This window comes from Macrotis lagotis, chromosome 1 (genome assembly GCF_037893015.1).
Source record: "Macrotis lagotis isolate mMagLag1 chromosome 1, bilby.v1.9.chrom.fasta, whole genome shotgun sequence".
Lineage (NCBI taxonomy): Eukaryota > Metazoa > Chordata > Mammalia > Peramelemorphia > Peramelidae > Macrotis > Macrotis lagotis.
This window is the reverse complement of record NC_133658.1, coordinates 427733375-427760701: the sequence shown is the minus strand read 5'-3', so window position 1 is coordinate 427760701 and position 27327 is coordinate 427733375. Positions and strand designations below refer to the sequence as shown.

At 34.3% G+C, this 27327-nt stretch overlaps 1 long non-coding RNA gene across 1 annotated transcript in view; it reads left to right on the top strand.

Annotated features, from left to right (window-relative positions):
* The window catches only part of LOC141518734 (uncharacterized), a 56526-nt gene that overhangs the window by 6473 nt on the left and 22726 nt on the right, over positions 1-27327 (top strand). Inside the window, exons 2-3 of the long non-coding RNA XR_012477273.1 lie at positions 14998-15169; positions 25286-25376. This is a non-coding gene — a long non-coding RNA (uncharacterized LOC141518734). The remainder of the gene's footprint in view (positions 1-14997; positions 15170-25285; positions 25377-27327) is intronic.

The window sequence follows — 27327 nt, the reverse complement described above, 5'->3', positions numbered from 1 at the left end:
ATTCTTTTTTCTTATTTTGTCACTCAGGAAGCTGTGAACTTATCAAACACTTATCTCCTGCATTTGTTTTCTTCTATCTGTTATATCTCTATTCACTTTCATTGATATTCTCCCCTCCCCTCCCCTCCCCTCCCCTCCCCTCCCCTCCCCTCCCCTCCCCTCCCCTCCCCTCTCCTCCCCCTCTCTCTCCCCCACTTCCTGTCTTACCTGCTGATAGATCCCATTCTCAACACACCCACTCCCCCTTTTTAAAAATTCTTAGCCTTTAGCTTCTTGATATTTCTTCCTACATATGATTTTAATTATTAATTTTCCTAGTTATATCAAATATTCATTTGTGAATATGATTGGAAAAACACTAAAGAAGTAAAACAAATTGCTATTTTTACTATATTGTCTCAATATATCCATTAATAAGCAATGTTTCCCTTGTTACATAGATCTGTGTTTATTTCTGCAAGAAGTGGATTTTAGTTAGATTCATACTGTTCCTGGCTGCATCTTGGTAGATAGACTCCCAAGTATTTTATAGCTTCTGTAGTTCTTTTGAAAGGAATTTCTTTTTCTAGTTCTTTCTTCTTGTCTTTGTGGGTTATATATAGAAATGCTGATGATTAATGTGGATTTATTTTATATCCCACAAGTTTTCTAAAGAGATTATTTCAGTTAATTTTTAGTTGATTCATGCTAAGTATGCCATCATAACATCATAGTTTTTGTCTTCTCTGCCCAAGTTTATTCTTTCAATTCCTTCTTCTTGGTTTTTTCCCCCTATTTTCTTATACTATGTTAAATAGTAGTAGTGATAATGAGCATCCTTGCTTTATTTCTGGTATTAAAAAACATTTTCCCCTTGCTTTATTTCTAATTTTATTAGAAAAGACTCTCTTTTCCCTTTTCTCTTGGATTTAGATAAATTCTATGTTATCCATGCATACATATGTATATATGCAAATATATACATCTATATATATATTTTCAGAATTGCATTAGTTGTATCCAATAAATTTTGGTTTGTTTTCTCTTAATGTTGTTTTCTCTGAGAACATTCTTAATGTTCCTATAATTTGTTTTTGAATTCTAGTTCTTTAGAATTATATTATTTAGCCTCCAAGTACTTTTAAATTCTTTCTTTAAGAACTCTTTATTGGATTCACCAGACTGTTCACTGTTGAGGGGAGGGGGTGGGAGGGTAAGGTGGAAAGTAATTATATAATTTAAAAATATGCATATGATTGTGGATGAATGCTGAAAAACTTTCATAACATGTAATTGGAAAAATAAAATATCAGTTGGAATTTATTGTAATTAACACAATCTATTCACTCTTATTTTTCTAAACTTCTCTTGAAGTTCTTAGCTTAGCTTCTTTCTTGTTTACCTTTTGGTTACATTTGTCTAGACCTGAAGTGATACATTATATTCCCATGATTATAGTTTCATAGTATTATCAATTTCCCCCTACAATTCAATTAACCTTTACTTTAAAAATTTAGATATTATGTTTTTTGACATATTGGTATTAAGTGTTTATATTGTTTTAAAATTTTTTAGTGTCTTTAAGCATGATATAATTTCCCTGTTATATAGTTATTCCCTATTCTCTAGTCTCTCAAAGATACTTTCTTTATACATCATTGTGATTCTCCCAAAATCAAACTGACAGGGTCTGTACATAAGACTGTCCCCTATTATACTTTATATTCCAGGACTAGCCCTCTAAAACCTAACTCAACAGACATTTTAGGCTGCTTGACCTTGCACCATAGTTTAGCACTAATTTTGGAGTGAGAAGACCAGCGTTTTAATTTAATATCTGATACCTGGGTGATCTGCCCAAGTTTATAAACCTCTCTCATCCTTAATTTCATCATATGTGAAATAGGGATCATAACATCTCCATTAGCATATGGGATTATTAAATTATTGTTAAATTGACAAATATTCAATAAAAATATCTTATGCCCAAGATATTTTACTAATCATTGGGAATATAAAGACAAAAACAAATCATGTCCATCAATAAACTCCCATTCTACTAGATAATGTAACACTTACACAGTTAAGTAAAGATAGTATTCTATAAACCTTGGTGTACTGTGAAATTTTGAATTTTTTTTGTATTTTATATTATCTTCTAAGGTCTTAATCTATACATTTTAATAATAGTGTAGTGTTTGCACTACAAAGAAAATTATTTTAATGCTGTGGATATTCCCTTCACCACTGAAGATCACAATTTCTTCACAGCTTGATTTTAAGAGCTATTAGTGCAGTACTCAGAATCTGTCAAACCTTGTCTAGAAGTCTGTTTTGCAAAGTAGTTTCTTCACAACAACCCTGCAATGTAGCACATCAATCCAGACTGTAACCTTTTCCTGTCTTAGTAGATGAATCAATGATTCACTATGGTTAAATTAATCACTCCCTTAAGGATATTTTTTCATAATAATTAATCTCTTAGTCCTTACCTAATATCTTTGTTGGTTGAACCCTAATACATCAATGGAATTATCTTTAAACTAATCTATTGTGGTAGGCCTTCTTACCAGTTCTTTAGATAAGAAAACCTTTGTTCAACTGAATTAAGTGGAGACAGTTATGAGGTGCAGTGGAATCTGGAGTTAAGAAGACCTGATTTCAAATCCAGCCTCAGATGTCTATTAGCTATGTAATCCTGGGCAAGTCATTTAATTTTTATCTGCCCTCATCTATAAAGTTGGGTCACACAAACATCTCAGGGCTGTTGAGAATATTAAAAGAGATAATATTTGTAAAAAACTTTTCAAAAGTACATAATAAATATTAGTTTATTATTAGTATTAGTTTCATTATTACATAAATATTAATGCATGTTAATTAACATTGGTTTTATTGTTATTACATAACTATTATTATTATTATTATTATTATTATTATATGATTTGCTAAGGATCACAAAGTCCTTGGACTCCAAATTCAATAATCTTTCCACTGTATTATCTGCAAAATAGAGTAGAATGGTAACCTTGAGTCAGATTATAGAGGAAAGTCAGAGAAGAAGAGGCTCCCTGATTTAGCCTTAAAGAATCCTAGTTCCTTTCCACACCACAATGAGGCATCAGAAGAGAAGTTTGGAGGAAGAATAGATATTCTTGGAACTATTTACCAGTTTTTTCATCTGTAAAATGGGGATAATAATATCACCTAATTCCCAGGATTGTTGTGAAGATCAAATAACATGATAATTGTAAAGCACAAAGCACAGTATATATAGTATGTGCTATGTAAATGTTAGCTATTATTATTATTATTATTAAAATTCTAGAATTTGTGACTGGTCTATTTCAACTGATAATGAAATTTCTTAAGTTATATTGAAGTCATTTTTATTTAAAATATACATGTGATACAAGCAGGGCTGCCATGAAGGAAGCGGCAGAAATTAGAGAAAAGAATTCTTAACCAAAACAAAACCAGAAATCCAAACAAATTCCAATCAGCTCTGGACAGCATTGAATTTTATTTGCTCAAGAAAAGGGGGAAATGTTAAAAAGATGTTCTCAAAATATCTAAAAAATATGGCCTTAGGATTGAGAAAGATCTTTGTTCTAAAAATGGAGTAAAAATAATTAAGAAGGACTTGAAATCAAAGATAAGTAGCTGATTGGAAGGAATCCATCTAACTATAAACCGCTAGACAAGATTATATATATATGTATAATACCAGAGTATTAAAAGAACTGGAAGAGGCTATTGGTGAAGCATTGTAAATGTTCTTTAAAGCAATGGTGTCAAATAATAGAAATGGGGGGTCACTAATCTTTTTATAAGGGATAATATTTTTAATGCTTTGCAAACAAATGTGAATATGCAGTTTCATATTGATTTACTTTTAAAATGTGATGTTATCTATGTTTTATGGTATTTTTTGTTAAATATTTCCAAATTAGATTTTAGTTCAGCTGAGTAGGGAGTGTTATTGTGGGCTGATGCTCAAGGGAAGTGTTTTTGATATCTTTATTTAAAGGTCTATTTCAGGGGCAGAATATCTGGCCAGTAGTTCAGGAAAATCATTTGGTCTGGTACTGCCATGGCAACTGAAGGCTGGACCTGAAATTCAATAAATCTAGGGCCTTTTGAGGGGTGAATTAATTATATGTTTTGATCAAATATAGCAAGATAATTTTTAAGTTGATAGTTTTGTATGACCCTTTGAATGATGTTATAAATATTCAAATTATCCTTGGCAGAAAAAAGGTTCCCTACCTCTGGACTGGTGAATAGAAGTTGCCACACAGGATGGAGAAAGACAAATGTTATAATTTTTCCCCCAATTGAAATTTTATTTTATTTTTCCAGTTACACTATAGAGTTTTCAATATTCATCCACATGCATATTTATAGGCTATATTATTTCTTTCTATCTTCCCCTCAGTGTTGAACAGTCTAGTGAACATTGTACATGTACATTTGTATTTAACATATTTACATATTAGTCATTTTCTATATAAGGCAAAGGAAAGAAAACCATTGAATTGGAAGGGAAAACATAGGATGAATTTTTTTAAAAGAGAGTATAGTGTTCATTCAGAGTCTGTAATTTATTTTTTTTAATTATTTATTATTGTGTTTTGATTTTTTTCTTTTTCTGGATGGGAATAGCATTGTCTATAACAGGTTTCCCAAAGTTGTCCTAGCTCTCTGAACTATTGAGAGGAGATGCATCCATCAAAGTCGATCTACCCACAATGTTATTGTTAATTTGTACAATGTTCTCTTGGTTCTGTTCCCTTCCCTCAGCATCTGTTCTGTAATTCTTTTCATGCTTCACTAGAGCCTGACCTTTCATGGTTTCTTATAGAACAATAGTGCTCTATAACATTCACATACTATAACGTATTTAGCCATTCTCCAATTTATGGTCATCTCTTCAATTTCCAATTCTTTGCCACTTCAAAAAGAGCTGCTATGAATATTTTGGAAGATGTGGGATTTTCCCATTTTTTTGATCAAAGGGTATGATTACTTTAATTGCTCTTTGGCCACAGTTCCATATTGCTCTCCAGAATAGTTGAATTAGTTCACAACTCCACCAATAGTGCATTAATGTTCCAATTCTTCCACAACCACTCCAATATTGATTGTTTTCCCTTTTTTGTCATCTTAGTCAATCTGATAGGTGTGAGGTATTTCATAGTTGTTTTAATTTTCAATTCTCTAATCAGTTATGATTTGGAGCATTTTTTCAAATGATTATATATAGCTTTAATTTCTTCATTTGAAAACTTACTGTTCATAATCTTTGATCATTTATCAATTGGGAAATTATTTAATCTTATAAATTTGAGTCAATTCTTTATATATTTATCAGAACCCCTAGCTGTGAAAATTGTTTCACAGTTTTCTATTTTTCTTCTAATCTTGGTAGCATTGGTTTTATTAGTGCTAAAACCTTATCATTATCATCCAAAATCATTAATTTTGCAATTTACAATGTACATAATTTCTTGCTTGATCATAAATTTTTCCCCTTTCCATAGATCTGACAGAGACTATTTCTTGATCTGTTAGCTGGTCTTTTGTATCACTTTTTATGTCTAAATTTTGTACCCATTTTGACCTTATTCTGTTATAAACTGAGATGTGAGTCTATGACTAGTTTTTGCCATACTATTTTCCCCAATAATTTCCTGAAATGGAAGGGGAAAGGGGGAAAGAAGGAAATAAGGGAGGGAAATGCTACAAAGAAAAAAAATCCTCCAACTAACTGAGTAGATGTGTATGTGTGTTAGGATTATTATCTGTGTTTTTTTTAATAAAGGAAGTGTTGAATGAAGGGAAGGTGTATATACTTTAAAACATAGAGGTAATTGAATAATCTAGAATAGATTTAGCACTAAAATTGAATGCTGGAGTGAATGTCTGAATATATATATATATACATATATGTATATATGTATATATATATATATGTATGTATAGTTGATTTGAGTAATAAAGAGAATTTTCCTCTAATTAGATTCATTTTGTAATGTTTGTTGGAAAAAGCTACATATTATCTTTAAAGACATTCTTTTAGAGATTAACTTTAAAGAGAAAAATTTTATATTCTTCAATTTTATAGAAATTGTTTATAAGTAAACCTCTATATCTTCTGTATATAGCATTAATTTTGTTTGCTTTTTGCCCATTCTTATTACCCCAATTTCTTTTCATTCTCTTATTACTGTAACTAGCATTTCTGGAATTTTGTTAAATAAAAATGGTGACTGTGGACATCTTTATAGACAAAGACATCTATTATAGATAATGCCAGTTTTTGGTTTCAGTTAAATGTTAGCTACTATATAAAGAAAAATTCCATTTATTCCTATTCTTGCTAATGTTTCTATTTTTAAACCTTAAATATGTACAATAATTTGTCCAAATCCTTTTTTCTATTATTATAATGCTATGATTTCTTCTGTTTTTGTTTTTAATATAGTTTATTATACTTAAACTCTTTCCAATATTGAACCTTTCCTGGAATGGATTCAACCTTATATCATTGTATAACCTTTTAAATATGTTTTAGCCTCTATGTTAATATTTTGTTCTACATTTAAAAATATTAACAACATTGACATTAGCAATATTGGTCAATAGCTTTCTATTCCTGTTTTATCTTTTCCTGGTTTGGGTACTTGGTCTATATCTCCTTCAAGGAGTTTGATAGAATGATGTGTTTGACTGTTTCTTAAATTACTATATAATATTTAACTGTCCTTTGAATGTTTGTTAGAATTACCTGTAATTTATATGATTCTAGTGATTTTTCTTTGGAAATTCCTTTATGGTTTGTTCAATTCTTTTGTCTGAGATTGGGCAGTTTAAATCATTCCTTCCTTCCTTCCTTCCTTCCTTCCTTCCTTCCTTCCTTCCTTCCTTCCTTCCTTCCTTCCTTCCTTTCTTCCTTCCTTCCTTCCTTCTTCCTATTTTTTTGGGGGACAAAAAAAGTTTATTACATATTACTGTGGTTAGCAAAAACTAAGAGAAAGGGCGGAAAAGCAATTGGAGTCACTGATAGACTGAGGGGATTAGTAGCTGCAGTAAATTCATTCTTTCAATTCTGTTCAGTTGTTTTTCAGTTTTGTTTGACTTCATGATCCCATTTGAGGTCTTCTTGGCAAAGATATTGGCGTGACATGGCATTTCCTTTTTCCAGTCCATTTTACTGTGGGAAACTGAGGCAAACAGGGTAAAGAGACTTGCCAAGGGTCTAAGACCAGATTGAATTTAGGTGCTATGTAAAATTCTAATTACTATTATTATTTTAAAGTAATGTGTTTAATATTTCTTCTTTTCTCCATTTGTTTCTGAGGCTTTATGCCCTAGCAATTTGTAGGTTCCTGTAAAGTGGGACAGACAGTGCAGATAATCAAAGGGTTGGGCCCAGAGTAAGCCAGAAGGAGAATACCAGATTGCATTGCCTCCAGAAAATTCTAAAGATCCTTTACTTACTTCAAGCTTCTTATGATATCAAAGGTCTATATTTTTAACATCAATATTCTACATGTGTTTCTACCTGTATTCTACCTAAACGTCAATAAGACATGGAATACTACTCTCCATTAAAAATTAAGAATGAATATTTCAGTCAGGCAAAAACAGCACTTACGGGCAAGACACTGTTCTAAGCCCTAGAAAATAATGTAGAAGCACATAATGAGAATAAAAAGCATACATGGTATTGCTAATGAGGTAACTCCAAAGAACAGGAAAAAAAAAAGATGTAATCAAAGAATTAAATAACAGAATAAAATGGATCAGGTGGCAAGAACGAAGGTCCATTTATACTAGGAGAAAAGGCAATTCTCCAACATATTGGGCAGAACTTCTGTGATGTACTCATTGGAGGACATGCACTTCCGTTACCTAAATTACAAGATTTGACTCAATTCAATGCTATCTCCATTAAAATCAGGAGACAAGTTTCTTCTCTTGTTAGTAGTCATGTTCTCCTTCAAAATGGTGCAGTCCTTAATTCTCAAAGAAGACCATAACATCAGGGAGTCAAAGTCATGACAAGCTCATGAATTGGATTTGAATGAGGGGTTGCTGTGCTAAGTCACCAGCTTCACCTTTTCCTCCAGAGCCATCTAGGTCCAGTGGCCAGATATGGATCTGGATGACTAGAGATGGCCCTGGTTGTGAGGTAATCAGGGTTAAGTGACTTGCCCAAGGTCACACTTACTACTAAGTGGTAAGTGTCTGAGGCTGGATTTGAATTCTAAGGTCAGTGCACTGTCCACTGTTTCACCTTGTTTTCCAAGAAGTGCTAGGGCATGACTAATATGGAAATGTTTAATGTGTATAATCTATATCAGATTACTTGCTATCACAGGGAACAGGAAAGGAAAGGAGAGAGGTAGAAAAATGTGAAATTCAAAATTTTACAAAAAATGAATATTAAAATTGTAAATGGAATTAGGAAAAATAGAAAAAAATAAAACAAAAAAATTAATAGAAAGTGCTATGGATATAGTAATTGCAGGGGACATCTGGCTAGATATTGACCAAGGGGACCAGGATTTACAGCTCATCTCTAACTTCTAAGGTTGCCTCCAAGGCTAGATATATCTATCTCAGAAATGCTTTTTGGTCACCTATACTCAGGTAATTTAACATAAGGCAGAAGGGGCATCCAGAGGCCACACTTCAAACTTACTTCTCTGAGCCTCTGATCTAGTTGCCTTATTTTTTTGTTCAGGAAGCCCTCACAAAAGTCCCAGAAAGAAAGAAAGGGTTTCAGGGAACATTCCAGAGACAGTAAAGATGAACCCCAGATACTTGAGGAGCTTTGGTGAGTGGCTGGCTCCTCCTGGCTTAGAATCTAATTCTCTTTTATGTAACTTCCCTTTCTCCCAACCTGCTTCTGTTAATCATGAGGAAAAAGTGGAAACAAGAGACCATTTAGAGTTTGCTATCATGTAATTTGTTCTCTGAGCACCTGTGTCTTAAAACCAGAATACATACATCCCAATGAAAATGGTCCAGTGTCCTGAAGATAAGAGTGACTTCATCTGTTTTCTTTCATTACAGAATCCTATCTTATAGGTATGATGTGAGGAAAATATTTTGTAACCCTAAAATGCTATAGAAAGGGAAGTTATTTATATGTAAAGTATGATCAACATATGAGTTATCATTATAAATTAATAATTTGGTATGTTCCTGATTTCTTTATAATCCTAGTCTCAATCCTATACTTATACAAAGACATCTGGGAATATTGTCCCATTTGGGCACATGGGGTTCCAATTGGAAGCTCTTTCTATCTCTTATAGCTCAAATAATAAGATGATTGGGATCAAATTGGGCTTGATATTTGTTTCAGTGACAGATGATGACCCATTTATTCCTGCCTATTTTACCTGACTGTTTATTGCCCATGTTCTCCATTAGTTCCTCATGGGACATTCAACTGAAGTTTGAAAGTCTTCAGTTTTTCAAGATATCATGATCCTAGCAGTTAATTAAATTTTATGTAACCAAAACCATTTTTGTTGTTTCATAAATACACTTTTGCATGTGACCTGGACTTTTTTGATTTAGAGACCTGAACTGAATGAATTAAATACTGGTTTAGTTCTGTCAGTTTAGAGATAATATGAATTGTTGGTTTGGTTCCAGGCTAATAGTTTAAGAAATATTCAGGCTTAGTTTGGGTTTAAATCAGTTCATTAGGGTTGTTTTTAAATGGAACTCCCCCCAAAAAGACTTCCATTAGATTCATGCTTCAGTAATAATATTTGGGGTCACTCCAGTGGCTAGTCAATTAGAATGGTTTGTGTTGGTTTTTGATTCATGAATCTGTTTGGGTAAAATCCCTTATTTCATTTTTAATGCTTAAGATTCCCCTAGTGTACAAAAAGAGTGTTTTACTTAGAGACAAAAGATATGGCTTCACATCTCAAATATGACACAACTGAGTGATGCCACTGTGTTGCTAAATGGCAATAAGACATGGAATACTACTCTCAACCTCAGTTCCCTCATTGCTTAAATGGGTATGCTCACCTTCCCAGTCAGGTTTATGTGGTTGTTTTGTTGTCAAATGCAATAGGGTCCTTGAGCTAGAAGAAATGTTAACAATCTTCTTGTTCAAGCTTCACCTTTTAAAAAGATGGAACTTGAGGGGTAGAAAGGGGAAATGTTTCACTTTAAGGTCTTATAGGAAATAACAGTAGGAGAAAGTGGTTTTTGAACCCAGGACTTATGCTGACAAATTCAGACTCTTTTATTTATTTCTTTTGTGGTTTTGTTAGTAGCTGCAGACAATTTAGAACATTATGAACTCAGCCTAGGGCACTAAGAGGTCAAGTAACTTGACCAGAGTCACATAGCTAGCATGTGTTAGTGGTGGAATTGGAACTCATATTTTCCTGACTCTGAGACTAACTTTCCATCCATATAGTTTTTCCTAGGACTCTTTGCTATAGCCCCATGCTATAATGTATGTAGAAGTCCTTGACATCTGTAAGAGAATATGGATAAGATTTAGTCAGGATGGATTTATATGAATGAATTGGCATCTATAGCAAAACCATATCATAGAGCCATTTGATTGAGTTATTTTTAGTACTTTGTAATATTCCTTATTAATTTTTTCCCAGTTAAAGCAGCTCACTAGGACTAGCCTCTAAAACATGGAATGACTAATTGATAACAATGGGAAGATCATTCTCAATAACAAAAATCTTTTGAAGACTGTTCCCCTCTGGCAGAGCTTTTGATTCAATGGAGATAAAGTCTGACTTCTATGCCTCATCATAGTATGGAGTAATACTAGGTTTTCAAAGGTTGTGCTAGTGTAGGTCAAGCAATGATCAGTTTTATCTAAGCTGGAATTTTTTCCAGTGTCATCTCCACAACAAACTGTCTGAAGAGCAGCCTAGTTAAGTTCAGAGTGGTATATCACAAGAAGGCAGAGTACCCAGTGATGAATTCTTTGGCCAAGGCAACCTATAAAAAGAAAGAAAAAATATAAAGTAGTCCTCATAAAGCTTGGAGAGGAGTAAAGGAAGAAAGTCCAATAATGACAATGTATATAATTTTATATCTGTAAATATTAGAAATGGTATGGTATAGCAGAGAGCAGACCAGTTTTGGGATGAAGCAAACCTATTTATTTATAATCCTCACCTCTGACTTACAGCAGCTGTGTGATACTGGGCAAAACAGTTTAAATTCTTAGTATTTTAGCCAACTTTATTTTTTAATTGATTTTTCCCCAATTAACAAGCATTTCTTTTCTCTTACATCACTCTCACTTTATTCTGTATCCATTTATGCAAGATTTTTCAAATTTCCCTGAAACTGGCTTCCCCAGCCATTTCTTACTAGACAACCAAAACTGTAAATTATAAAGAAGGTACTAACTAGCATTGGTTTAGGAAAATGATGTATTTTGACATCTAGGAGTTCCATTTTAGCTAGCAAATATTTGATCTTTTTTTGTCCATAAGAGAAATAATGAAGTTTTTGACAACACTGGTGTAGAATATTGTTTTAGGATGGTGCTTATTTATGATCAGTGTTTTCCTCATAAAACAGAGATGTAGGGAAGGGAAATTAAGCTTTTAGGAAAACTTGGAGAAAGACCCAATTAAGCAAAATTTTCTGAAAATCTTCAGGAATTAAAATTAAAGGAAGATAATTAGCAGAGGAAAAAATGGAAAGGATCTGTTATGATTAATATTAACAAATTATTTTCTCCATCAATGATAGTGAATGTAAAATCCTAACTTCACAGTTCCCAGGGTGCTACTTGAAGAAAGAAAAATACTGCTAAAGAAAAGGAATATGAGAATCACTTTTGGGCTATATTGAATATGCATAGAAGAGACATATGATGGGAACAGCACAAATTTGAGGGTGCTAAGGAATCAGAACTCAAAATATCTGAAAGACATAAGACCTGAGAGGAAATCATGTTTATTTTTTTACTGACAAAAATGACAGCAGAAGAAATATAGCAACTATCATCCCATATACCTACTTATATATCTCCATCAAATCATTATAATAATTTTATACATATGAAGAGACAACTTGAAGAAGGTATGAGAAGGGAACAGACAAAATTTAAGAAGCAACATTCTTTAGCAGTTTACACATTTACAATTATATGCTTGTTTTACAAGGTTCAGAGAATACAAGATCCCAATGTGCTAATTTTTTGTTAACTATAGAAAGAGTTGACATGGGAGAGCGAGATGCTATCTAAAAGATTCTCTTGCAATAAGATTTCTAGCGTATTTGTTAAAATTAGGCAGTCTCCTTTCTGAATCTTCTTCCAGGTCATTCCTGCCAGGTCTCTTCTTCCTTAAAATTTTTTGCTTGATGATTTCATCACCTCCCATGGATTGTTATCATTTCTGTGATCTACTTATCTAACCCTAAACTGTCTTCTAATTCTTAGATTCAATTTTCTAACTGCTTACAAGAAATGTTAAACAGAACATCTCTGACTTCTTAAACTCATATCCCAAACTAAATCCATTATCTTTCTTCCCAAGTCCTTCATCCTTTTAAACTTCATTTTTACTGTCCAGGAGACCACTATCCTCCTACTTACTCAGACTTATGACCTAGATGCCATCCTCTGCTCCTTACTTTCTCTTCATTGATTTTTTCCCACCATACAGCATAGCTTATATTGTATTTTTGAATTTACTTTAATTTAAGGTCTTATAGAACCCTAGTTGCATAGATATGATCTTCCATGGGAATGCTAAAGGAGTACATTTTCTGGCAGTTTCTTCAAGGAAGGAAAAATCATGGGTATAGTCCTGGAACTAGACTTTTTTTTTTGGTAATCTGAAAACCAAAGGTGGAAGAGCAGCCCTAAAAAAGACCTGGCAATCCCCCCCCCAAAAGATGCTAATCCTTTCTGAACACTCCATTACATCCCTGTTTATTATTATTATTATTATTGTTATTATTATTATTATTATATGTAACTGCTGTCTCCTATTGCTTGTGAGTAGGGATTGAACAATACTTTGTATTTATACCCCCTAGAACATAGTACAGTACTGGCATTCATGAATAAGTAAATAGTGGATCTATACCAGAATAATTGAACAGCAAGGTGTATGTCCCTGGACAATTTATTTATCCCTATTTGTCTTCATTTCCTCAATTGTAAAGTAAGCTGGAGAATGAATTGGCAAAGCTCCAAATGGAGTCCCAAAGAATTGGGCATGACTTAAAGAAGTGAATAAAATCTAGATTAGTTATTAGACAACTGATTATAGAGCCAGGAAATCTTGGGTTCTGTTCAGCCTCTGATACACACTGATAGGTCATTTAAACTCTCAGTATACCAGACCACTCTTTAAGGATATTTGCTACTCTGTGTTGGTAGGAAAAGTTTACTTATAGAGATTTTCTTATTCCAATGAAATTACAAATCTCCTTTACTAAATGTATAGACATGGTTAGCATGTGGCAAGCTCTTAAAAAATTATCTTCAGGGAAAATCATTAGAATGTCAAAGTATCATAGGATGTCAGAGCTGAAGGGAATCTTAGAGATTATCTAATTCAATTCTCTGTTTACAGATGAGAAAAAGATTGGACCTACAGAAATGAGTAAGGAAGTAAGAGTCAGAATCCAGTTGTTAGCCTAGTCCTTTCCTGTTCTTGAACATTTTAGAGTTTTCCAAAGTAAACTGTGATTTTACCCAATAGAACATGATCTTTGACTAGAGCTATTGTCAGTCACCCAAATTGTGGCAAAAGCCCACCTTGTTCACATCAGAAGAAACAACTCTGAAATTCATAATAACTTGAACTTATGTAACTCTTTAGAGTTTGAGGTGAGAGAATAATCATTTATATAGTGCCAATAATGTGCCAGACATCTAAGCTAAGCACTTTATAATTATCTCATTTGACCTTTACAAGAGCTCTGCAATTTAGAAAATTATTATCCCTTTTACAGTTTAGGAACCTGAGGCCAACATCAGTTAAGTGACTTCTCCAGGACCACACAGCTAGTAAATAACTGAGGCCAATTTTGACCTTGAATTTTCTTGATCTCAGTCCTAGTTCTCCATTCCTGTATCACTCAGCTGCTTCTATCCTTACGCCACATTTCTTCTGCCAAGGTTCAAAGGGTGTGGAGTAGAGATTACATGTCCTTTAACGGATCTTTTTGGATCTTGAAGTAAATTCAGTCATCTAGTAATAGTCATACTGTCTATTTTATTTATTTTGAATTCAAATAGTTTATTGTCCATATATATGTATATATATAGTCAAACACAAACTATTTTGAGAACATAACTTCCTCTTGTCAAAGTCTCAATTGCAGACCATCCTAAGCCTGGGGAATTCTTTGTATTAAAAAGACAGCCTCTAAACAGCCTTACCTAATTGCTTGACTTTCCCTGACCTACAATACAAAGAAATACAAAGATATTATTCTTTCTGGTGCAGTGCTGCTATTCACTCTCTTTTTTAGTGGCTGGACTCTATCAGGTCCAAATCCTTGAAATTCTTGGGATGAGAACTAGAAGTTGTTTCATTCCCCCCTCTCTCCCCAAACAAACAAACAAACAAAATTTTAAAAAAATCCATAAATCAAAATAGTTAGACACACACACAGACACACACACACAAACATACACACACATATAGTACTGGTATACAGCCATCAGCATGCACTGGCTTCTTCATCTCTTTGATAATGTCTTAGAAAGACAGAATGCATGGAAATAAACACTTAGTTTGTCTGGGTTGACAATTAGTCGTCATGATCACCTTTCTGTAACACTATGTATTCCCTATTCTTCCCTTTACATGTTTCTTAGGGTACTTAAATTAGAATCAATGCTATTTCTTTTTGGAGAAAGGATTTATCAATCAGCTTCCCTATGAAGTAACCCATTAGCTCTGTACTTAAGCCAGAATAAAATTTCCTTCTCAAGTTACCACTCCCCTGTATGTTTTTGTCTCTTCTTCTTAGAATATGTGTTCTTTGCTGGGTCTACTGTGTCCACTGGTCCATAATTGCTGCTACTGATGGAGCTTGCCAGAGATGAAGGTCAATGACATGAACTCAGCAGCCCTGAATTGAAGAAGGGTGCCACCAGGCTGGGAAAGGAAGGACAAACTGTCTTAGGTCAGAAAAAGAGCAGGTCAGAGCTTTCTTGATGATCTACAGTAGTATTGAGTCTATGAGTGGCTGCTGAACTTCCAATCTAGGTCAAATAGACAAAGTCAAACAAAATTAATATAAAGAATGTAAGCTCCTTGAAAGCAAGGACTGGCCCTTTTTTGTATTTGTATCCTTAGTGTTTAGCACAGTAATTAACATAGATAATACTTAATAAATGTTTTTTTTGTTAATTCATTCACTGGAAGATTTCACAGTCAAAGACATGAATGATTAAGATGGGTTTAGTTACTTGAATACAGGATCTATGATCAAAATAACATTCAAATTAGAGGATACATAAAATTTGAGTTTTAAGTAGCACTCAGAAACATATCTGTAAGATACTCAGAAAGATTTACCAAAAAATGTGGAATGGAGGAAGAATCAAGAAGTAACAGGGAGCCTGCAAAGGTGGAACCAAGAAGGTGAAGCAAAGGCAGGCATTTGTCCCAACTCTCCCCCAAACTACTCCAAATACCTTTAAATAATAATTCTAAACAATTCTAAACAAATTCTAAACAAAAAGACAGAGAAAAACAAATTTCTAGTCCAAAACAACTTAGAAGATCACCAGGAAAGGTGGTTTGTTGCACCAAAGTGAGAGAGGAGACAGTGTAGCACTGGTTAAGCTGGTGCAGACTGACCTCCAGGAGCCCACAATAGGTTTACTGAATAAATGACAACAATGGTGGTTTCCAGACTCTCATCCCATGGTCTTCAAAGACAACTTAGAAGTTTAGCAGGAAAGGTCTGTCCCACTGGGGTGAGAGTGGAGCACAGTATAACAGAAACCAGTGCAAGCCAGGTCAGCAGCAAACCGTGGGAGGCATTATAATCAGCGACAGTAACTGCTTCTAGAGCTCTCAGCCCACAGATGACTGGGGAGTTGGAAGTGGATTATAGGGGCTATCTTTTCCATCACTGAGAAGGATTCTTCTGCTTTACCCATACTTGGATCTGTGTGGCAGTCTTGGATTGCAGTCCCAGAGAGAGGAGGAGCAGTAGCATCCCAGAATTTATTGCCATAAGGGAGCAAGGACCTTCCTCACAGGCAGAAAAGAATGTATGTGGTCATTCACAGACCAGATCACAGGTCAGGAGAGTCATAAATAGTGTTGTTTAGATCATATCATCTTAGAAGAAATAAAAATTTGCAAGTTTCTAGAAGTACTTCTGAAAATAGTCACACAAAACTCCATAAACTTGCACCCTCCAAACTGGAAGCAGAACCCTACTTAAACAAAGAATTACTATCAAGTCATAAGCTGGGAAAAGGAGTAAACACAATACAACTCTGACCATAGAAAGTTTTCATGATGACGAGGAGGTTCAAAACACATACTCAGAAGAAAATAATAGAGTCAAATCCAAAGCCTCCCCCCCATTAAAAAAAAATTGAATTGGTCTCAGACCACAGAGGAGTTAAAAATGGATTTTAAAAATCAATAAGAAGGTAGAAGAAAAAAATGGAATGGGAGTGATACAAGAAAATCATGAAAAATAAGTCAGAAACTTGTTGAGGAGACCCGAAAAATAACACCTTAAAAACCAAACTAGACCAAAATGTTAAAAGAGGTTCAAAAATACAACAATGAGAAGAACACCTTTAAAAATTATAATTAACCAATTGGCAAAAGAGGTGTAAAAATCATTGAAGAAAATAACTCCTTAAAAAGTAGAATTGATTAAATGAAAAAGGTGGTATAAAAGCTCACTGAAGAAAATAATTCCTTAAAAATTAGAATTGAGCAAATGGAAGCTAATGGCTTTATAAGAAATCAAGAAGCAATCTAGCAAAACCAACAGAATGGAAATTAGAAGACAATGTAAAATCTCATTGGAAAAACAACTGACCTGGAAAACAGATCTAGGAGAGATAATTTAAAAGTTATTGGACTATTTGAAAGTCATGATAAAAAAAAAAGAGAAATTATCAAGGAAATCTGCCCTTTTATTCTAGAACTAACATTCTAGGCTAACATAAAAACTGGAACAATGTACCAATCACCTCCTGAAAGAGATCCCCAAATGAAAATTCCCAGGAATAGTATAGCCAAATTCCAGAGCTCCCAGGTCAAGGAGAAAATATTGCAAATAGCCAGAAAGAAGTAATTCAAACATCAAGGAGCCAAAGTCAAGATAACTTAAGATTTAGCAGCTTCTACATTAAAGAATTTTAGGACTTAGAATATGAGATTCCAGAAGATTTAGATTACAATGAAGGATCAGCTACCCAGCAAAATTGAGCATGATCTTTCAGGGGAAAAGATGAATATTCAATAAAATAGACGACTTTCAAACTTTCCTGATGAAACAATCAGAGTTGAATCTAAAATATGATCTTCAAATACATGTCTCAAATAAAGCATAAAAAGGTAAAGAGGGAAAAGAAATCATAAATAACCTTGAACTATTTATATTCCTTCATGGGAAGATGATACTGATAAATCATATGATCATAATTTCTCATTATTAGGGCAGTTAAATGAAGTATATATAAACAGGGCACAGGTATGAGTTGAATATAAAAAATGAAATCTAAAAAAACTAAAATTAAGTAAAGGGAGAGAGGAATTTACTGGTACAAAGGAAAAGGGGGAAGTAGAATGGGGTAAATTGTATTATAATTATCTCATATAAAGAAAAAACTTTTACAGTGGAGCAGAAGATGGGGAATTTTAGGTCAAGTGAGTGAACCTTGCTCTCATCAGAATTGGCTCACAGAAGTAATAATATAAACATTCAATTGTCTATAGAAATTTATCTTACCTTACAGCAAAATGGGAGGGAAAGTGGATAAGAGAAAGGGGAGGATGATGGAATAGTGCACAGATTGGAGGAGGGGCTAGTCAGAAACAAAGCACTTTTGAGGAGAGAACAGGGTGAAAGGAGAGAGAGAATAGAATAAAGGGTGGTGGTAGCATTAGGATGGAGGGAGATATAGTTAAGAATTGTAACTGAAAAAAGTTTTTGAAGCAAGTCTCTCTGATAAATGCCTCATTTCTCAAACATAGAGAACTGAGTCAAATTTATAAAAATAAGAGACATTTCCCAATTGATAGATGATCAAAAATATGAATAGTTTTCAGATGAGATTATCAATGCCATTTATAACCATATTAATAAACATTTTCTAACTAAGTATAGATTGGAAAAGTGCAAATTAAAATGATTCCAAGGTACTACTTTAAACCTATTAGATTGGTACTAGGACAGAAAAGAAAATAACAAATGTGGGAGGGGATGTAGGAAAAATGAAATATAAATGCATTGTTAATGGGGTTGTGAACTGATTCAACCATTCTGTAGAGCAATTTGGAACTATACACAAAGGGTTATAAAATAATTGATACTCTTTACTCTAGCAATGCCACTATTAGTTCTGTATTCCAGAAGAGATGAAAAATGAGAAGGAAACTGATATGTATAAGGATATTTTAGCAGCTCTTTCCTTTTGGTGTCAAGGAATTGGAAATTGAAGGGATGCCCATCAGTTGGGGAATGACTGATATAAGAAATGATGATCCGGATGCTCCCAGAAAAATCCCTGAGCTGATGTAAAGTAAAATGTACTGTGTAGGGATGATCAGCTTGTGAATGACTTAATTTTTCTCAGCAATACAATGATCCAAAACAACTCTGAAGATTTAAGATTAAGAATGCTGTCCATTTCCAGAAAAATAGCTGATGGTTCTGAATACAGATTGAAGCATACTTCTTTTTTTCATTTATTTTTCTTATTCTTTGGAGTTTTTTTCCCATACCATAACTATCATGTAAATGCTTTGTATGACTAGATATTTATAACTTATATCAAATTTCTTGTTTTCTCATTGAGGAAGGTGGGGCAGGAAGAAGGGAGAGAATTTAGAACTTAAAAGTTTTAAAAATGAATGTTAAAAATTATTCTTATATGCAACTGGGGAAAATTAAAATACTAAAATAGAAAGCAAAAAAGAAAATAATTAGTCAATATGAGGTCTCTACCAGAAGCTAGGTCAATATTAGAGACTTTATAGTGTGGATTTCTTTTCCTTTTGAGATGGTTAATAACTTATATTCTGTTTTTCTAAGATGGAGATAGATTTTTATATATCCATGGTCTGTTTATTATATCAATCACACAAGCTTATTTATTCATGCTTAACTGGAATTCATTCCCAAACCTATTCACAAAATTTTTTTTCCCCTTGGGGAGGATACTGACTCCTATAGAAGGTTAAGATGATAGTAGGCTTCAACTAAGAGCATAGTATGAAATTTCATTCCCATTTTTTGGTGAAGAAAATAAAGAGCTGTGAAAGTGTCTTGCTACCTGTCACACAGCCAAGAAGTTGGAATTTTGCCACAACATATTCCCTTATTATTCAAGGTGAAATTAAGCTAAATTAAAGACAAAAGTTCAGAGACTATTATCCATGATGGTTGAGAAATCAGAATTTTGAGTTTTAAAAGTGTTCTAAGATTGGATCCAGGAATAAAAGAATGCTTACCTTCATTGATTTTAAGCTAAAGAGGTGTTGTTTTATCTGTTAAAAAACACACCCTAAAGCACTAATTAGTTTTTATAGCACATTAAAAATAGTAAGGCATGAGAGAGATTACTAGCTTTATAAGAAAATTAGCATCTGCCTATTTGGCCAAGTTAAATGCTTTTAAAAGTTTGTTTATTTCTTGTTACCCTGGCAGCAGATATTCACCTCTCTCTGATATGGAAGGATAGATAAGGCCAAAGGCCTTGCATTTTCAAAGACCTCAGAATTTCAGAAGTAGAAGAGAATTCAAAAGTCATCTAACCCAAACAGTAGCTGAACAGGAATCCCCTTACAATAAGTAGTCATCCAATTTTTATTGGAAGAGTATTATTTTGGATTAAGAACTGAAAGGACCATAGCAATGTTCTCTAATCCCTATCCTCTGATTTTATAGATGTGGAATCTGAGACTCAGACATGTGAAATCTATTGGTCCAAAGTTAGATAAAATGGTAAGCAACAGAGCTGAGATTCAAATTTTTGTCCTCTTATACCAAACTCAGTCCTAGTTCTACTATGCAATAGTTCCTTGAAGTGATAGTGAACTTACTATCTCCAGAGGCTATCCATTATACTTTGGGAGAGCTCTGATTCCAAAAGGTTTTCTTCTTATAGTAAATTTTTTATCCACGTGCATTTGTTGTTTCTAATTCTTATCTCTGGAGCCAAGCAGAACTAGTTTAATCTCTTTTCCAAGATATTTTCTGATGCTTACATTCACTTTTTCTGTACTTCAAAACTTTCCTACCTCCTTTCTTTCTGATGCCAGATCATAGATTTGAGATGACCCTGGGTTCTTGTCAGTAGAATGAAATCTCTAACAGCTTCTTCCAAACAGTAAAGCTTCAAATATATTTGTCCAAATTTGTCCAAATTTGTCCGAAGGCAGTTAAGTGATATAGTAGATAAAGACACCTAAGTAAAAATTCTGACCCAGGTACTTGTCAAGTCACTCAGCCAGTTTCTTCATTTGGAAAATAGGGATAGCCATAGCAGCTACCTCTTGGATTTGTTGTGAGCATCAAATGAGATTTTATATATGTATGTGTGTGTGTGTGTATATATATATATATATATATATATATATATGTATATTTGTATATGTGTGTACAAATACACACATATATATTCAAAGTGCTTTTCAAACTTTAAAGCTCTTTATAATTTCTAGTTATTGTTAATAGATTGGTTACTAGATGAAGAACTCTGCCAATAATGACCCATGAAACAGATAAAAAGATAAAAAACCATAGTTTTATGAAGCTCCTTTTCTTTTCCTAGAGAAAGTAGGAGAGTCAGAGAAAAGGGAGCAAAGGGTTCTAAGAACCATATCCTTTTTAGTACACCAGGAAACATGTATATTGTCCAGTCCATATCATACATTCGAGTGGGCAGTTTATTGAGTTCCTCAGGACATGTATCTTGCACAGAAGCTACATTTTATGACCTGGGCCTAGAATTGCCTTGGAGGAGTTGAGTGGGTGGTATTGAATGTGAAAACAGCATATTTTGAATGATTCTTTTCTCAAAATCATATCTTTTTAACACCTATGTTCTCCTTGTCATGCTATATGACTGAACTATGGGAAAGATGACCAAATGGCAATCCAAAACTGCCTGGTGGGTGTAACTAGACTGTGGCACATTGCCAGAGATAACTTGCATGTAAGAGGATAGCATCCAGAGTATGCATGATAAGAAAAGCAAATAAACTTATTTTTGAGATTAAAATAAGGAGAGTGCCTATGTTGTATTGTTATGCACAGTTGGTTGACACAGTGGATGGAGTACCTAGTCTGGAGTTAGGAAAGCTCATCTCCCTGAGTTCAAATCCAGCCTCAGACACTAGCTGTGTGATCCTGGATGAGTCACTTAGGAAATGACAAACCACTCTAGTATCTTTGCCAAGAAAATCTCAAAAAGGGGTTACGAGGAATTGGATATAACTGAAATAATCCACAACAATAAACTTAGAAACCTTTCAGGGAAATAAAGAGATTCTTTAGGGATGATTTACAGAAATACCTGAACCCTGGGAATTGCAGCAAGCTCCTAGAAACTCTGCTAATGGGAAGGTTGAGGCTGGTGGAACCCTTGAGCTCAGGGGTGCTGAGGTGTAGTGAGCTAAGCCAATGAAATGTCTATACTCAGCCCTGCACCAATATGGTGAATCTATTAGGCTGCCTAAGGAGAGAGTTTAGAAACAGAAGAGGTCAAAGCTCCTTTGTCAATCAGTTTTGAAATTTACTGTGAATGGTCACAGTGCTTCCAGTCTCCAAAAACCAAAGCCCAAACCCAACTTTCCCCCTTCCCACTGCCCACCAAAGACATCAACAAGAATAGCACAGGATAAGAAGATAGGTATATAGCATGTTACCGTCTATATTGGATCATACCATGAATCAACTGAAGCATAACAGTTTGGCTATGTATAAGCATTCTCACTTCCTTCAGCTGACCCTAACATAGCATGGTCTGAAAGTCCATCACCATCCTGGTGAACCTCCTTAAATATACAATCACCATGGTGTTATTTGACTTTCTCACCACTTGCTAATTAAAGATAACCATTTCTTCCAGAGGGCACTTTTCCTCTTTTGCTACTTCATTCTTGGGACAAATATCATTCCAAGACATGAGCTCCCGCTGCCTTCTGTTGCTGGCAAGCATCATGTACTTTTCTCATCTCTATTAATATGCTTAGCTGGGCTTTGTTGCTCTCAATCAGCAGGCAGTGGTAATTACCTCTCCTCTAGGTATCAGGGCTTGAGGTGCTGGGGACACCAACCAGTTACACTGAAGCCTCTTTTCAGCTTTTGGGACATTGAGTGCCTGTTTTTTTAATACCTGGGTCCCACAGCCCCACCCTTTATACAAAGAGCCTCTTCAGGTGTGAACACCTCTTTCTTGGGCTACTCAAATGGGTCTCTGTTTTCTGCTTTGGGTTGGCTTATAGCCTCTTGCTCACCCTCAACATCTCCTTTTGTGGCTCAGAGGGCCACTCTGGTTCTCTTTCTACATGACTTTCATCTTCCTCCAGGGCATCTGGCTCAAGTTATGTAAATAATCCCAAATTGTTTTTCTTAGAGTTTTAAAAGGGAAGGGGAGGGATAGAGGTAGGGGCTCTCTGTGGTTCCTGTGACTACTCCGCATTCAAGGACACAAGGGTCAAGACACAGACAAAACACCACCTTCTCCATGAAGTCCTTGCAGATCTCCCAAGATCTGGGGTACTCCTTCACAAACTATGTTATATTTATATTTCTTCTCTCTCTCTCTCTCTCTCTCTCTCTCTCTCTCTCTCTCTCTCTCTCTCTCTCTCTCTCTCTGTCTCTCTGTCTCTCTCTGTGTCTCTGTCTCTCTACATATATCTGTATCTGTATCTATCTGTCTATCTATCTATCCACCTATCCTTTTTATTGTTTCCTCATTAAAATGTAAACTCCCTGAAAGGAAGAACTATTTCACTCTTTATCTTTGGTTTCCCCAACATATATATGTATGTATGTATGCATATGTATATACATATATATAATAAATATAAAATGAAATAAATACAAATATTGTCAAATATTATATACATATGTATGAGAAAGAGAGAGAAAGGAGGGCAAAGAATTTCTGCACTCAAGGAGCTTACTATCTAATCAGAGAGACAACATATAAACAAATATAAACAAAGTGAACTATATACAAAATAACTGGAAAATAATTAAAAGAGGGAAGGCACTAGAATGAAGAGGGGAAGGTTTTCTGTAGAAGGTGGGATATTATTTGAGGTTAAAAGGAAGCCATGGAGTTCCAGAGAGTAATTATAGGAAAAGGTATAACCTTTCCTTCTCTTGGTAAAATTTTGTAAACTGTGAAAACATGCATTTGTATAGAGGGGTCATTTCATTCCTGAATAAAAGGTGCTACATTTAATCCTTGAAATAATCTCAGAAAACTGTGATTTTCTTTATTTCTACATTCATAGATGTGTATAACATGTTCTGAGTATGATGAGTTGTGTCATCATATTTGACTCATGATACTTATTTTACCCAGAGGTTCAGAGAAGTGAATTAACTGGTCTGTCAATAAACTGCTGGAATGTACATTCAGGACATCTGATTCCACATTCAATGTACTTTTTATTATTATACAAAAGATATGTCTTCCTTTTAAATTTACTCTTCATAGAAGATTGGAGTTGGAAGGGACTTTAGAAAAAAATCTATTATTCCTCACTTCCCATTTTACAGATGAGGACATTGAAACTCCAGTGGTGAAAAGACTTATCCAAGGGTCACATAGGAAGTTAATGTGGCTAACATAGGATTAAGGTTTGGGATTTACATTTCTGAGCTTTGAAGAGTATGAATATTAGATCATTAAATTAGCTGAACTTTTATGAGGAAAGACATTCAGAATTACATGGTAAATTTAGGTTTTTTTTATGTAAACAAGTCTCAGTGAAAAATGAGCAGTCTTAAGGGTTAATGAGCTCCCTATTATAATACTGGGCTGCAGAAGTAAGCCTACTGGCTGGGCACTTGTGAAGAATATGGAGGAGGAGAAGATTTCTGTTTTTTTTTTTTAATTCATTAAGGAAATGGGGTTAAGTGACTTGCCCAAGGTAACACAGCTAGGTAATTATTAAGTGTCTAAGGTCAGATTTGAACTCAGGTACTCCTGACAACAGGGCTGGTGCTCTATCCACTGCACCACCTAGCTGCCCCCTAAAGAGGAAATTTCTGATCACTCATGGGCTGGGATTAATGGTCTCAGAGGAGAGAGGACTGAAGATTCTATGAATGAGAATAAGTAGATTTCTATTGTAAAACACACACACACATACACATATATATGCAACACACACATACACACACACACACACACACACACACACACACTGTTATTGTCCTTTGTGTTCTAAAAGGATCAAAATGACATCACTATGTTGGGGTCAAGGTACAGTGTGTCCAACTGTGACTAATCAGACCAAAATGAGCTCAGATGGTTCCACCACAGGTTGGACACAAACATTTGGAGTGAAGATGTCTCTAAATTTGCACATCTCCCATTTCTCTTGAGCTAATGCAATTCTGTTTTGTTCAAAAAGTATAGTACCTTCTTTGATGTGGGCAGCCCTGTGCCAGTCTTCTATGTCTCATCATCAATTCCAAAGTTCTTTCAAAGTCCTTGAGAATGCCTTTGTATTAATTCTTTGTGTGATGCTTGCCTTAAGTGAGTTCTTCATAAAAGTGTTTTATACAAATTTACATTTGACATTCAAGCAATATGGTCAGCCCATCAGAGTTGCGCTCTCTGTAAAAGAGTTTGAATATTTGACAGGTCCACTTGAGAAAGAATCTTAGTGTCCAGTACTTATCTTGCCAGGTGATCTTAAGAATTTTCCCAAGATAATTCAAATTGGAGCAGTTCAGTTTCCTAGCACGGTACTTATTTACTGTACAGATTTTTCACAGGCATACAACGAAGAAGTTAGTTAGCACAGTGACTCTTTAGAGCTTCAGTTGGGTAGGCAGGCTTATACTTCTCTCCCACATTTTCTTTCAGGGCCTCACAAACACTGAACTAGTTCTGGCAATGAATGCATCAAACTTATCATCTATGTGGATTTTTCATCCCTGGAAAGTATACTGCCAAGGTAAGTGATCTTAGCCATAGAATTCAAAATTTCTCACACAACAACAACAACAACAAAACATAAAATTATAAAACTAAAAGACATTTAAAGTGATATTCTAGTGATAATCATAATACCATCTTTTAGAGTTAACAAAATGACAATCTTAACCCTTTTTCGAGTACTTTACAGTATACAAAGTTCCTTCCTCAAAATAATCTTGTGAGGTGCTTAAGTCAAGTGTTATCTTATCCTTTTCATCTTTTTTGATGAAAGTCATTTAGAAATGGTCTTAGGGCATATTGCTCTCTTTTGCTATTATTAAACTATTATGCAAATGGACAAAATAATTTCTTTTGGTCATTGAATGAAAGGATTGGAATATGAGAGTTTAGGATATCTAGGTGGTTCAGAGAGGATAAAATGCCAGGCCTGTTATCAGGAAGACTCATTTTCCTAACTTCAAATATGACCTCAGATACTTACTAGCTGTGTAACTCTGGACAAGTCACTTAACCCTGTTTGCCTCGGTTTCCTTATCTGTAAAATGGCAGAAGGAAATGGCAAATTGCTCCAGACTCTAATGTGTGTCAAGAAACCAAAATGGGATCATTTTCATGACTGAAAATGATTCATTACCAACAGAAAAATTTGTATGTGAGTACATCTTCAGTAGATTCATTGATAGCATCTTTGAATCAAATTCAATAACAGATAAGTTAATAAGTGTTGATATGAGGGAAGTTAGGTGGTACAGTGTATAAAGCACTGGCCCTGGAGTTAGGAAGACCTGAGTTCAAATCTGTCCTCAGCGAATTAATACTTGCTTAGCTATGTGACTTTGGACAAGTCACAACCCAATTGCCTGGAAAAAATAAAAACAAAACAAAAAAGGATAATGTATACTTTGTCCTTTTTTATGTGGTTTCATCCATTAGTTTTTACATTTTTGAAAACTCTTTGTTCCATAACTTAGAAATTATGAATATTCAGTATGTTGATATGTTTAAACTTTTTTTTTAGTGTTTCTCTGTTTTACCTAGATAGTTGTAGTGAACAGCTCAGCATATTTCCATTATAATTCATTTGTTAAAATGTCAAGGATATTTGAGGGTTCATATCTGCAGTGTGGAGAATTGTTGTTTATTGACTTATTAGAGATAGTAAATAATGCTAGCCACTGAATCATGTTTCTTTTAGTATATGGTGGATAATAAATTTTCTCAGTCTCCAGTGATTATTGCAGCTTCTTCCTTTTCACTACTTAATCTGTAACACAGAATGGCTTAGGTCAATCTCTCTCTAATGTCTAGTGTTGATGACCTGATGTTGAATTGTCATCACAAGCCCTTCTTTCTGTTCCCCTAACCAAATTCTCCTTATTCATCTATTTTTGAATGTTTCTTTATTGAAATTTTGGTAGTGGAGTTTATATATATTTATCTTACGGAAAGTCTTTCAATTCAATTCTTGGTTCTTTGCTATTTCATAGATACTGCCTGAAATTAAAATATTTTTTTATTTCACTTGACAAACCCAGTACTGGACACTAACCTTGACTGATTATTAAAGTGTGGCCTTTTTATCCCCAAAGCATTTCTGAACACTTAAAAATTTCTTATATTTGTTTGTTCAACTTTACCCATGCTATCTCTAATGCTAGGTTCATTTAGCTTGCTATCCATTTACCAACTTACATTGTCTTCTGGTGGTTCTTCTTTTTGTTCTGCCTCTTCCACATCATTCCCTAGAATCTTCTTAAGGGAAGGCAGGAGAGATAGCATCCTTACCTTGCTTGCTGTGTAATGGGCCTCCTGAGGCCTCAGAGGATTTAACATCACCACTTTTCATGAGAGTAGACATAGAGGAACAACCTCCAAGTCTAATCACCTTCCTTTGTTACTGGACCTCTCTTCAACTACTTATCAGTAGTTGAGGATGCTCTGCCTATAAAATTTAGTGGCTTGCATAT